This window comes from Columba livia, chromosome Z (genome assembly GCF_036013475.1).
Source record: "Columba livia isolate bColLiv1 breed racing homer chromosome Z, bColLiv1.pat.W.v2, whole genome shotgun sequence".
Classification (NCBI taxonomy): Eukaryota; Metazoa; Chordata; class Aves; order Columbiformes; family Columbidae; genus Columba; species Columba livia.
Window position 1 is genome coordinate 29,103,928 of NC_088642.1, and position 10,902 is coordinate 29,114,829.

Here is a 10,902-nt window from a genome sequence, read left to right on the forward strand (position 1 = left end):
GGTAGAAAACATCCACTGCTCTCCCTTCATCTGTCCAGCAAGTGATACCATCATAAAAGGCTATCAGATTTGTCAAGCATGATCTCCCCATGCTGATTACTGATAACCTTCTTTTCCTCCACATGCTTCTAGATGACGTGCAGAATGAGTTGCTCCATCATCTTTCCAGGGATGGAGGTGGGGCTCACCGGCCTGTAGTTTCCTGGATCATCTTCCTTGTCCTTTTTGGAGACTAGAGTGATGTTGGCTTTCTTCCAGTTCTCAGGCACATCTCCTGTTCTCCACAACTTTTCAAAGATGATGGAGAGTGGCTTAGCAATAATATCTGCCAGTTTCCTCAGCACTTGCAGGTGCACCACATCAGGGCCCATGGACTTGTGGGTGTCCAGTTTGCCTAAACAATCTCTAGCCTGATCGTCTTCAACGAAGCGGAAGTCTTCCTTTCTCCAGACTTTCTTTCCTATTTCTAGGGTCTGGGATTCCTGAGGGCTGGTCTCAGCAGCAATGACAAAAGCAAAGAAGGCATTCAGTAATTCCACCTTCTCCGTATCCTCCGTCACCAGGGAACCCACCTTATTCAGCAGAGGATCTACATTTTTCCTAATCTTCCTTTTGCTGCTGATGTACTTGAAGAAGCTCTTCTTATTGCCCTTGACATCCCTGGCCAGGTTTGCTTCCAAGCGGAGCTTGACCTTCCTCATCGTATCCCTGTGCACTCTAACAGCCTTCTTGTGTTCCTCCCAGGTGGTCTGTCCCTTTTTCCACATTATATAAACAACCTTCTTCTACCTGAGCTTTGACGGGAGCTTCTTACTCATCCACACTGACCTCTTACTCCCTTGACTTGATCTCTTGCTCATAGGGATGCATGGGTCTTGAACTTGGAGTAAGTGATGCTTAAATATTAACCAGCTCTCTCGGACCCCTCAACCTTGTAGAGCCTTAGCCCATAGGATTCTTCCAAGTAGGACCCTGAAGAGGCCAAAGTTCTCCCTGCTGAAGTCCATGGTTTTAGTCCTACTTATTGCCCTGCTTCCTCCACACAGGATCCTGAACTCCACCATTTCATGGCTGCTGCAGCCAAAGCTGTTCCCAAACCTGGCATCTCCAACCAGTTCTCTTTGGTTTGTTAGGACAAGGTCCAACAGTATACCTCTCCTCATTGGCTACTCCACTATGTGTGTTAAATCGTGATGAAGTTCTTAATTAAACTTACCAGTTTGTACTGCCCAATAACATAATTTAAAAAACCCTGCTACCCAAAACCAAGATTACAGTTAACACCTGTTAAGCTTTTAAGGCAATCTGAGGAAATATCAGTCCTACTACTCTGAAGAGTCCTAAAACGGGGTCCAAAAAAGAAGCATATTTCTGCTCATGGAGACATTACAGATGCAGAAGCTTACCCGTCAGTCTCCTTCTTGAAACCTGAGGGGGTAAACTGGAATTTAAGCTACAGCACAGTATTGCAAAGCAAGCATCCTTACAGAAAATGTTGTCTGCAATTTAGAGGGAAATACTAAAAAGGCTATAAGCATTCCTGATGACATCTTTTTTATTTCTCTTGTGTTCTTTGGGTAAGGCAATGCATGTGATACTGGTAAGACCATAGAAAGGTTGCGACAGTAGAGATGTACCTCTCATCCTAAAAGGTAATGCAGAGCCATTCATAGTTTCAGCTTTGTTCCTGAAGATGCTTAGTGGTTTTTCTATTCCACTTTTCAAATAAACTTGCAAGAGGATTTCTGAAGACAGAGAACTGCGTAGTTCAGTTATTGTTTACTGCAAAATAACAATCCTTAAAAAAGTTGCCTGAAAGATGCTTTCCTGCTTCCTGAGCACACGTTAGCTTTCAGCGTTTCTTCACAGAGAACTGTTGGACATCTTTTGCCTCCCACATTTTGGTAAAGATAGAAGCATGCCATAAGTAGAAAGAAACTCAGCCAACTACAAGCCTTCAGAGCAACCTATGGAAAGAAACTGTCCTGGTCCCTGGTAAACCCCTAGGTACCCACAGGTAGCCATCTCTACTTTCCAAGTCTTCTCTTAGTTTAGCTTTCATTAAGTAAAGAGAATATAAGACTGAGCTAGTCTGTTTGTGGAATCTTTTTTATTACCTTCTTGCTCATTATTTTAATTTCTGTTGTTCATACAATCATGTATAAAGCTGAATGAAACTGTAGTAACTACTGGCAGGGCCAGGTAATTCTCACATGGCTATAACAGGGATCTTGACAGCCAGAAAAGGTTACATCTCCTTCCAATAACATTACTCCATTGATTTTGTCCAAACAACATCTAATCTCATGGCTCACCTTTCTCCACACACCCCTTTACTGCCCCATCCTCCTTTTGTATGACCTTCAACAATTTTTATTTAATCTGTGAAACTTGCGTAATGGTCTTGTGTGGTGTTTCAAGATAGCACTAAGGAGGACTTGCTACTCTTGAGGCAGTCAAGTGCAATTATGACCACATTTGGAGAACAGGTTTCACAAGATTCAAGTTAGAAGCTGGACTTACAGAGGTCAGAGAAAGAACCTGGTCCTTACTCTGGTAACAGAGAACACCTAAGTAGTTGATACCTCAGCATCAAAAAAGGTTGTGAGAGAAGATGAGTTTCAACATATACTACATTTAGGCAACTTTCAACAAGGTAATGACTGTGTTAGGGCAAGGACTAAAGACACAGGAAGCTGAAGACTGTAACATCATCTTACTTAATGCTTTCAGTGGCATAGGAAGCTTTTTGACACAAGTTTGTGTTAATAGTGGCTGTTCTTCCCTGAGCAAAGATAGTTACATGTATTGAAAAACCTTTTGTACCAGAAGCAAACACCTCAGAGGATAAATGTATTAAAAAAAACCAAAACAAAACAAAACAAAATAAACCCAAAACAAACAAACAAAAAACCCCACAAGCAAACAAACAAAAAAGAAAATTTAAAAAGTGGGGTGATTCACAGTTTGTGTATTTCTCAATCTGAAGCTTGTTGATAGCATTAAGCCTTGCTTATTCAATGCCTGTCAAGACAGCTTTGACTCCATGCTAAGCCTTCAGAATGGTATCAGTAGTGCTACTTCTATAAAGTCATTGAGACAACCTACCTGTACCAATAGTGGTGGCCAGTCTTCTCTGCTACACTCATTACGTGCTGAAGCACCATTATCAAAATACCTTACACCCACAAGCATTAGGGCAATTTCTTTATCCAGGCTGGATGACAGGAGACAGTACTCTTTGTAAACAAAAATAAAAATTTAGGAAAAAATCAAGGAACTGTTTTCCTCAGTGTGTTAGTCTTATCATTCAAAAATCTTGAGGCAAATATCCCTCCTACCTCCTTGACTGTTTAATGCCACCTATTTAAACTGTGCAAAAACCGTTGACCTAAGGATAACAGTCTCTCATTCAAAAGTGTGTGTTAAGACAGCAGAGTCAAGTACTCAAAAGCTAGGAAACACCATAAAATGATAGTTACTCATGCAACATTGATTCACAGTATATTTTATTTTGTATATCCATCAGGTTACAACCTAATTACATAAGCACATACTATTAAGTTCACAGGATGCTCAAAGCGTTCAACACTATTTTCATTTCAGCAGAGTGAGTGGACAGGAACAAGACTGACATACACTGTTGCTGATTAACATTAAATATAGTTCTTCATCTTATTTTCTCCTTCTAATTGGAGAACATTCTTATAAGATTATGTTCTCTGGAAGATTTTGGGTGGTTTGTAGTTGTTTTTTTGCAAAAGATAAAAAAACCACCTGTAGTAGCTGCTGTTGCTCCAACCTGATATTGCCTCATTGAAGGCAAATTTTAGAAAGAAAAAAAAAAAAAGAGGTATTTAAAAGCAAAGTGTTAAAAAAAACAGTCTCTATTCCTGAGGCTGATTCTGACTTGCAGCCTTGCTGCTGTGAGTGACACAATGTTTTTATTAGCTACTCCAAAACCTCAGAATATTGTTCTCATCACAGTGGGTTTTTAATTTCTGAAGAACAACTTCAGAGTACACAAAAAATGCCGTAAAAATAAAGGAGTAACCAGCTTTGCAAAGTTCAGAAAATAAATTGGTTGAATGAAAAAGGCAACATGTTTTCCCATTTCTCAATGTTGTCTCAAGCCATTTAAACAGGTTCTGTTGCAGAAGATTCAGCTGAAGCCTTGACAATGCTGCTATTACATATTCAGTTCTACTGTCTAACTGGATAAAACTGCTTCAGAGGTAGCTTAACGTATACATAAGTTCGTGTTTAAGCAGAGCAGAGCAATTACGTCAGCTGCTGTTGAGTTTGCCAATTAAAACTGACCTTACAAACCAGGTAGCCAGCCAATTTGTGACAGGACTGCCACTACTCTTGATGAGGATTATAATCTGCATCATCAACTTCATATACAACCCCAGTGCTACTCTTATTAGCATCAAAGTAACCACCACTGATCATGTTAGCATGATGATACAACATAGGAATAGCGGTTTATGTTGTGAACAAAGCATTTGTGCTTCTGAGCTGGTGTAGGGGACAAATATTTCCCTCCATTCTCTATCTTTAATTTATTTAAGCATCACAAAACAAAAAAATGCTCTTTTATGGAAAGGTAAGAACACTTTTTATTCTCATAGACTCTTAGAAAAAAGTTATTAAATACTAGCCTACTCTTCCCACCTTCCTCCCTGCTTTTTCTTGCCCTGCCCCAGTCATTAGTGTTACACAGATACACCACACTACACCGTGAACCTGAAGAATGTAGCGTTCAAATGACAGTTCTATGTCTTCCCTCTTGATGTTTCACTGAACTACATAACCAACTCTGGAAGTGCAATACTGTTATCCAGTCGAATCAATAAGTAGGTATTTTAGTGCACCAATGAGGCTAACATTTGAGACAATTTGTAACAATTATATGAAACGTTTTCTATAACACTGAGGTATTTAAGCCGCACGTGTAGCTACAGCACAGTAATATCACACCGACTTGAATTTGCAGGAATATATTTTATAAAAAATATTCCAAAGGCTTTTGTAAAAAAACTTTGTCTCTACTTTTGAGCATATTTTGAAAAATGTCACAAGGCTGACCTCTGCTGGGTCATAAATTACCAAGCATCTAGACTGTTACACAAAACATTAAATAATTATCAAGGAGGAGAAAATGAAGCAATTTTTCATGGGATCCCAAAACATTTTGCATAGATTCCAAAATAAAATGTACATATTATTATTATTTACACAGTCTCTCACAACAAGAAAGTTAATATGCTGCAAGTCATTATAACGAACAAGGACCTAACAACCCCACCTCTCATCATCTCACCAGTATTTGAATACAAAATCAGCTATAGGTTTCAGAACTACTGCTTTTTATAAAACTAAATTTAAAAGCTAGCACTGCATGTAAGCTTTAAAAACACATAGCAAATCTTAGTCATGCACAAGGCCAGATCCTCTCATGAATAAGCACTGAGGTTAGCCAGTGAAACAAAGGATTTGCAAACATGTAAATACATTACATGCTGCCTTTTATTCACCTTTGGAATCTGTCAAGTGCCAAGGTCAGTCAATTCTCTCTGCAGCAGGCAAGCTCAAGAATCGTGGCCAGAAGCTTCTCTCTCAGTCACCGCTAAAGTTTCAGAGAGCCTTGCAGTGATTTCAAACCACAACTATAGAGAAAGTATAAAAATTCCACAGGAAGAAGTAGCTATAGAAAACCTTAAGTTAGAGCTAAGAAGAGAGATACTTCAGGCTGCTTTCATTGCTAAAGAGTTGTCTTTCCTATATATTATTATTATTATTATTATTATTATTATTATTATTATTATTATTATTATTATTATTATTATTATTATTATTATTAGTTCAGTACCACAGTTAAAACAAACAAACAAAAAATCCCACAATATTAAGGCACACATTTTAAAGTACCTGCTTAGATCCTAAAGCAGCAATGACTGTATTACTATAATTCATACCAGCCACCAGATCACATTTCTATGTATCTTGTTCTCTCTCAATTCCAGGCAAAGCATCTGCAGCACACCAGAGTCATACCCCACTCTCCTTAACCAGAGCACTGGGCAGAACAGAGCTGTGCTGTCCCTAGAAGCAGCTGTGCCCTGGCAACTCAAAACGTGACCTCTCTTTGCTTATATTCACCGGGGTTTGTCTGAAGAAGTAGCAAATGTCGTTTTCTTCAGTTGCCTCAAACATCAAGAGAGGAGTGACAAATCAACTGTTTCACATCATCTCCTGAATATCAAGTCACTGAGTGAAGATAATGAATTTGAACAGATGTGACTCACATGTGAAAATCCATGGCATGAAAAGACTGAGGAGTCCTGAGATTTTGTCCAGTCTTCCACACAAGTTATTATTCTTCCCCTCTGCTCACCCTGCCCTGAGCTCAATGACTTGGGTTTCATCAAATATCCACCAGAGACATCTTGCTCTGAAGACACCAGAGAAAGTTAAAATTCCTCACATTCCCATCATTCAGTACCTCCAACACAGAAAAAAAAAATCCAGCTCTATCTATCCACTGAGTATTACTCTCTTCTCAAGTCTTTTCTGCTCACTAGTATACATACTTCTTATTCACTTAAGTGAATATACTCCACAAAATAATCAAGTGACCTCCTGTTCATAAATGGGAAAGACTGAAGTAATGCAAACGCTCACTTAAAGGAAATAATTCCAAATACTCACCTTGCATCACCTACAGTTTCACAAAAGCTGCAAAATCTGCAATGTTTCAGTGTCGGTCGGTCAGTACTGAGTGTAGAGGTCACACAAGATGAGTCAGCTGATTTTATATAACAACCTCCAATTTAGACCTTCAAGAACTACACCAGCCGTTTGCCTCAGCTTAATGTTGGGAAGCGTTTTTCATCGTGGGAGCAACATTTTACAGAGCTATAGTTTTCTAGAAAGGAGCCGTTCCTACTTTTTTTTCCACCCCTCCTTTTTTAAGTTACCTACATATCTTGTTTTCATACGTACAACTTTGAAGTAAACACCTTTGAATTCATTTTCAACCTGCACTGTTCCATATTGATGCTTCTGTTATTAACTGGACAATTTGAAAACATGGATGGGACTAGTTAATGATGCCCTGTCACGGAGGCACTCTGAGGTTAATTTAAGGGACAACAGGGTCCTGGCCAGGGTGCTCTGGGGCCAAACAAAAGACACTGTTAGCCTCAAACAGCAGAGAGGGAGGGAGATGTGTCCACTTCTTCCATGATGAAGGAGGGAGGGGGAGAAAGATGGGGGTTTTCATCCTGCCACATGCTAGTAGTGGTCTTTGTATCTATTTTCACATCTTCAAGGAAAACACTGATAAGAAAATCTAGTACTGATTTCCTGCAAAAACCCATAAAGGGTATCTCCATCATTATTCACTTGTGCCTATAATTAGGTAGTTCCTGATCCTTTAAACACTCACTGACATTATCTGTGACTAAATTTATCAGATGCTATTAAATGAAATGTCATTAGAAGCCTGTTATATCCACAATTTTCATGGCTTCATCAGTACTTGCAATAAATCCGTGGGGGGGGGGGGGGAAAAAAGAAAAGAAAAGAAAAAAAAAATTAAAGCAGCTAAGTCTATCATCAGCTTACTTACATTTGCTATATAAATATCTCACCTTCATGGAAAAATTTTCAGGAGCCAAAAACTGACACACGTTATAAAACAAACTTGTAATCTTCATCACTAACAAAAGCAACTTTGCCATGTGAGATAGTGTACTATCTAAAGAAATAAAACAATGTATTGACGAAGCTTTAGCTGTATTACTGTGGTCTAGGTTTTCCCACTAAAATTCTGTATCAGTTTTTTCACTGTTTTGCTCAGGTTTGCCATCAGACCCATTTGCCATTGGCTACTTGGATTATTCTCAATTATCCTCTTGAATAGGGGTGTATTCTGTTATTTTTCTGTCCTAGAAGAATAACTATTCTATAATCCAGCTTTCTGGAAAAACAAAACAAACACAACAGAACTGACATTTAACACAGGAAAACACAGAAAGAGATGTTGATGAACGAATACCATACAGCAGATACTTGAAAACAGAGCTAAAAACTTGTAAAAATTCTGATCCCATTTTACAGGCTTTGTTTTCCTGAAAAGCTTGTCACCTCACACTTCTGCTTCAAGTCTAATGAACTTATGAAAACAGTAATGTCAATACGTTATAGCTAGTATAAAGTATACCAGCTGTTCCAAACTAATAAAATTAATTCAAAAGTGCACTTGAATACCTACAAAATGGTATCTATGAGAAATTAGTTTGTGGACTTAAAATCTAAGAAGTAGGAGCTTACTTAGAGCCAAAATAGATCAAATGTTCTGAGGCAGCAGGAGACTTAATAAATTGTGATCAAGAGATATAGCAACTCATTTGAGTTAGAATAGTCTCTGTGAAAGAAAGACCCTCTTACAATGTAAAGCACCTTTTTAGAAAAGAGGGGGGAAAAGTTCTAGTATATCACACCAATAACATAAAAAGCATGGTATGTTAACGTACTTCTTTTTTCACTTGAGTTCTTGTTTCCACTTAATAAAATCAGATGAGATCACATCACCCAGACATTGCCTAAGCTTCCTCTGGTATGAAGTGAAGCAACAATCTGAAAACAGTTTCAGAAAGTAACATCAACTATTGTCTGTAGTCGAAAGTATAAACAGTTGATATCACAGCCTGGTAAATTACGTGACTTAAATGTAGTTCATACAAAATATGAACAATTAAATAAACTTTATGTATTAGCAACAATGGAAGCTATTAGTCAAAAACATCAGAGGACTAGAGCGGAAACAGAGACGTGAATCAAGATGACTGACTGCATATTTAGGAGCTGGAGGAAGCTGTGTTTGTTTATGGAAAGCAGGCAATGCAACAATCAGCAACAAAGAGTAATATTAAGCAAAGAGCCAGATCCCTTCCAATGAAAGGAAGTTAAATACTTTTCTTCCCTCTTTCAGGAAACGCTGAAGCAAAGCCATCACAGATGTGTGAGTAGGTGTCAATAGAAAGGTTATGCTCAAGGTGGGGCAAGGGGTGAGGGAAAAGAGAATGCTCTGCTGGGGGCAAAGCAAACTTAGCAAAGGAAAAAATAAACAACAAAAACCTGCCACAAAGCAGCAGAATGCTTTATTGGCAGGCAGTGAGATTATTTGCCATTGGAAATAGATGGGTTTCTATTCTCCTCTGCAAGTTAGGAACTGATGTCAGAGATCAGGAAATAGCTGGTGATTTACTGAGCCATCTGGATCCTCACAAGTCTATGGGACCAAACGGGATCCATCCTGGGGTGTTGAGGAAGCTAGCAGAAGAGCTCGCCAAGCCGCTCTTCATCATCTTCCAACAGTCCTGGCTCACTGGGGAGGTCCCATATAATTGGAAATTGGCGAATGTTACCCCAATCCACAAAAAGGGCTGCAGAGCTGACCCTGGCAACTACAGGCCTGTCAGCCTGACCTCGGTGCCTGGCAGGGTTATGGAGCAGATCATCCTGAATGGAATCACACAGCACCTTCAGGATGGACAAGGGATCAGACCCAGCCAGCATGGGTTTAGGAGGGGCAGGTCCTGTCTGACCAACCTGATCTCCTTTTATGATCAGGTGACTCACCTGGTGGATGAGGGGAAAGCCGTGGATGTGGTCTATCTGGACTTCAGCAAGGCCTTTGACACTGTCTCCCATAATATACTCTTGCAAAAGCTGGTAGCCCATGGCTTGGACAAGTGTACTCTACGCTGGGTTAAGAACTGGCTGGAGGGCCGGGCCCAGAGAGTGCTGGTGAATGGGGCTGCATCCAGCTGGCGGCCGGTCACTAGTGGTGTTCCCCAGGGGTCAGTGTTGGGTCCAGTCCTGTTTAACATCTTTATTGACGATTTAGATGAGGGGATTGAGGCCATCATCAGCAAATTTGCTGATGACACCAAGTTGGGAGGGAGTGTTGACCTGCTGGAAGGCAGGAGGGCTCTGCAGAGGGATCTGGATAGACTGGAAAAATGGGCTGATTCCAATGGGATGAAGTTCAATAAGGCCAAGTGCCGGGTGCTGCACTTTGGTCACAACAACCCCCTGCAGCGCTACAGGCTGGGCGCAGAGTGGCTGGAGAGCAGTCAGACAGAAAGGGACCTGAGGGTACTAATTGACAGGAAGCTCAACATGAGCCAACAGTGTGCCCAGGTGGCCAAGAAGGCCAACGGTATCCTGTCCTGTATCAAAAATAGCGTGGTCAGCAGGACAAGGGAAGTGATCCTTCCCCTGTACTCTGCATTGGTGAGGCCACACCTGGAGTATTGTGTTCAGTTCTGGGCCCCTCAGTTCAGGAAAGACATTGAAGTGCTGGAGCGGGTCCAGAGAAGAGCAACACGACTGGTGAAGGGACTTGAACATAAGACCTATGAGGAGAGGCTGAGGGAGCTGGGGTTGTTTAGTCTAGAGAAGAGGAGGCTTAGAGGTGACCTCATCACTCTCTATAACTACCTGAAGGGAAGTTATAGCCAGGTGGGGATTGGTCTCTTCTCCCAGGCAGTTAGCAATAGGACAAGGGGGCATGGGCTTAAACTCTGCCAGGGGAAATTTAGGCTGGATATTAGAAAGAAATTCTTTACAGAGAGAGTGGTCAGGCATTGGAGTGGCCTGCCCAGGGCAGTGGTGGACTCACCGTCCCTGGAGGCTTTTTAAACTGAGATTGGACATGGCACTTAGTGCCATCATCTAGTAAATGGACTGGAGTTGGACCAAGGGAATTCCAAATTATTATATATGAGTATTCTAGTCATAGGCAAAGTTTGACTGCTCATAAGCATGCACAGAATACTAAGGCACATCCAAAAGGTTAAGTCATCCTTGAAGACCTAGTACAAAAGG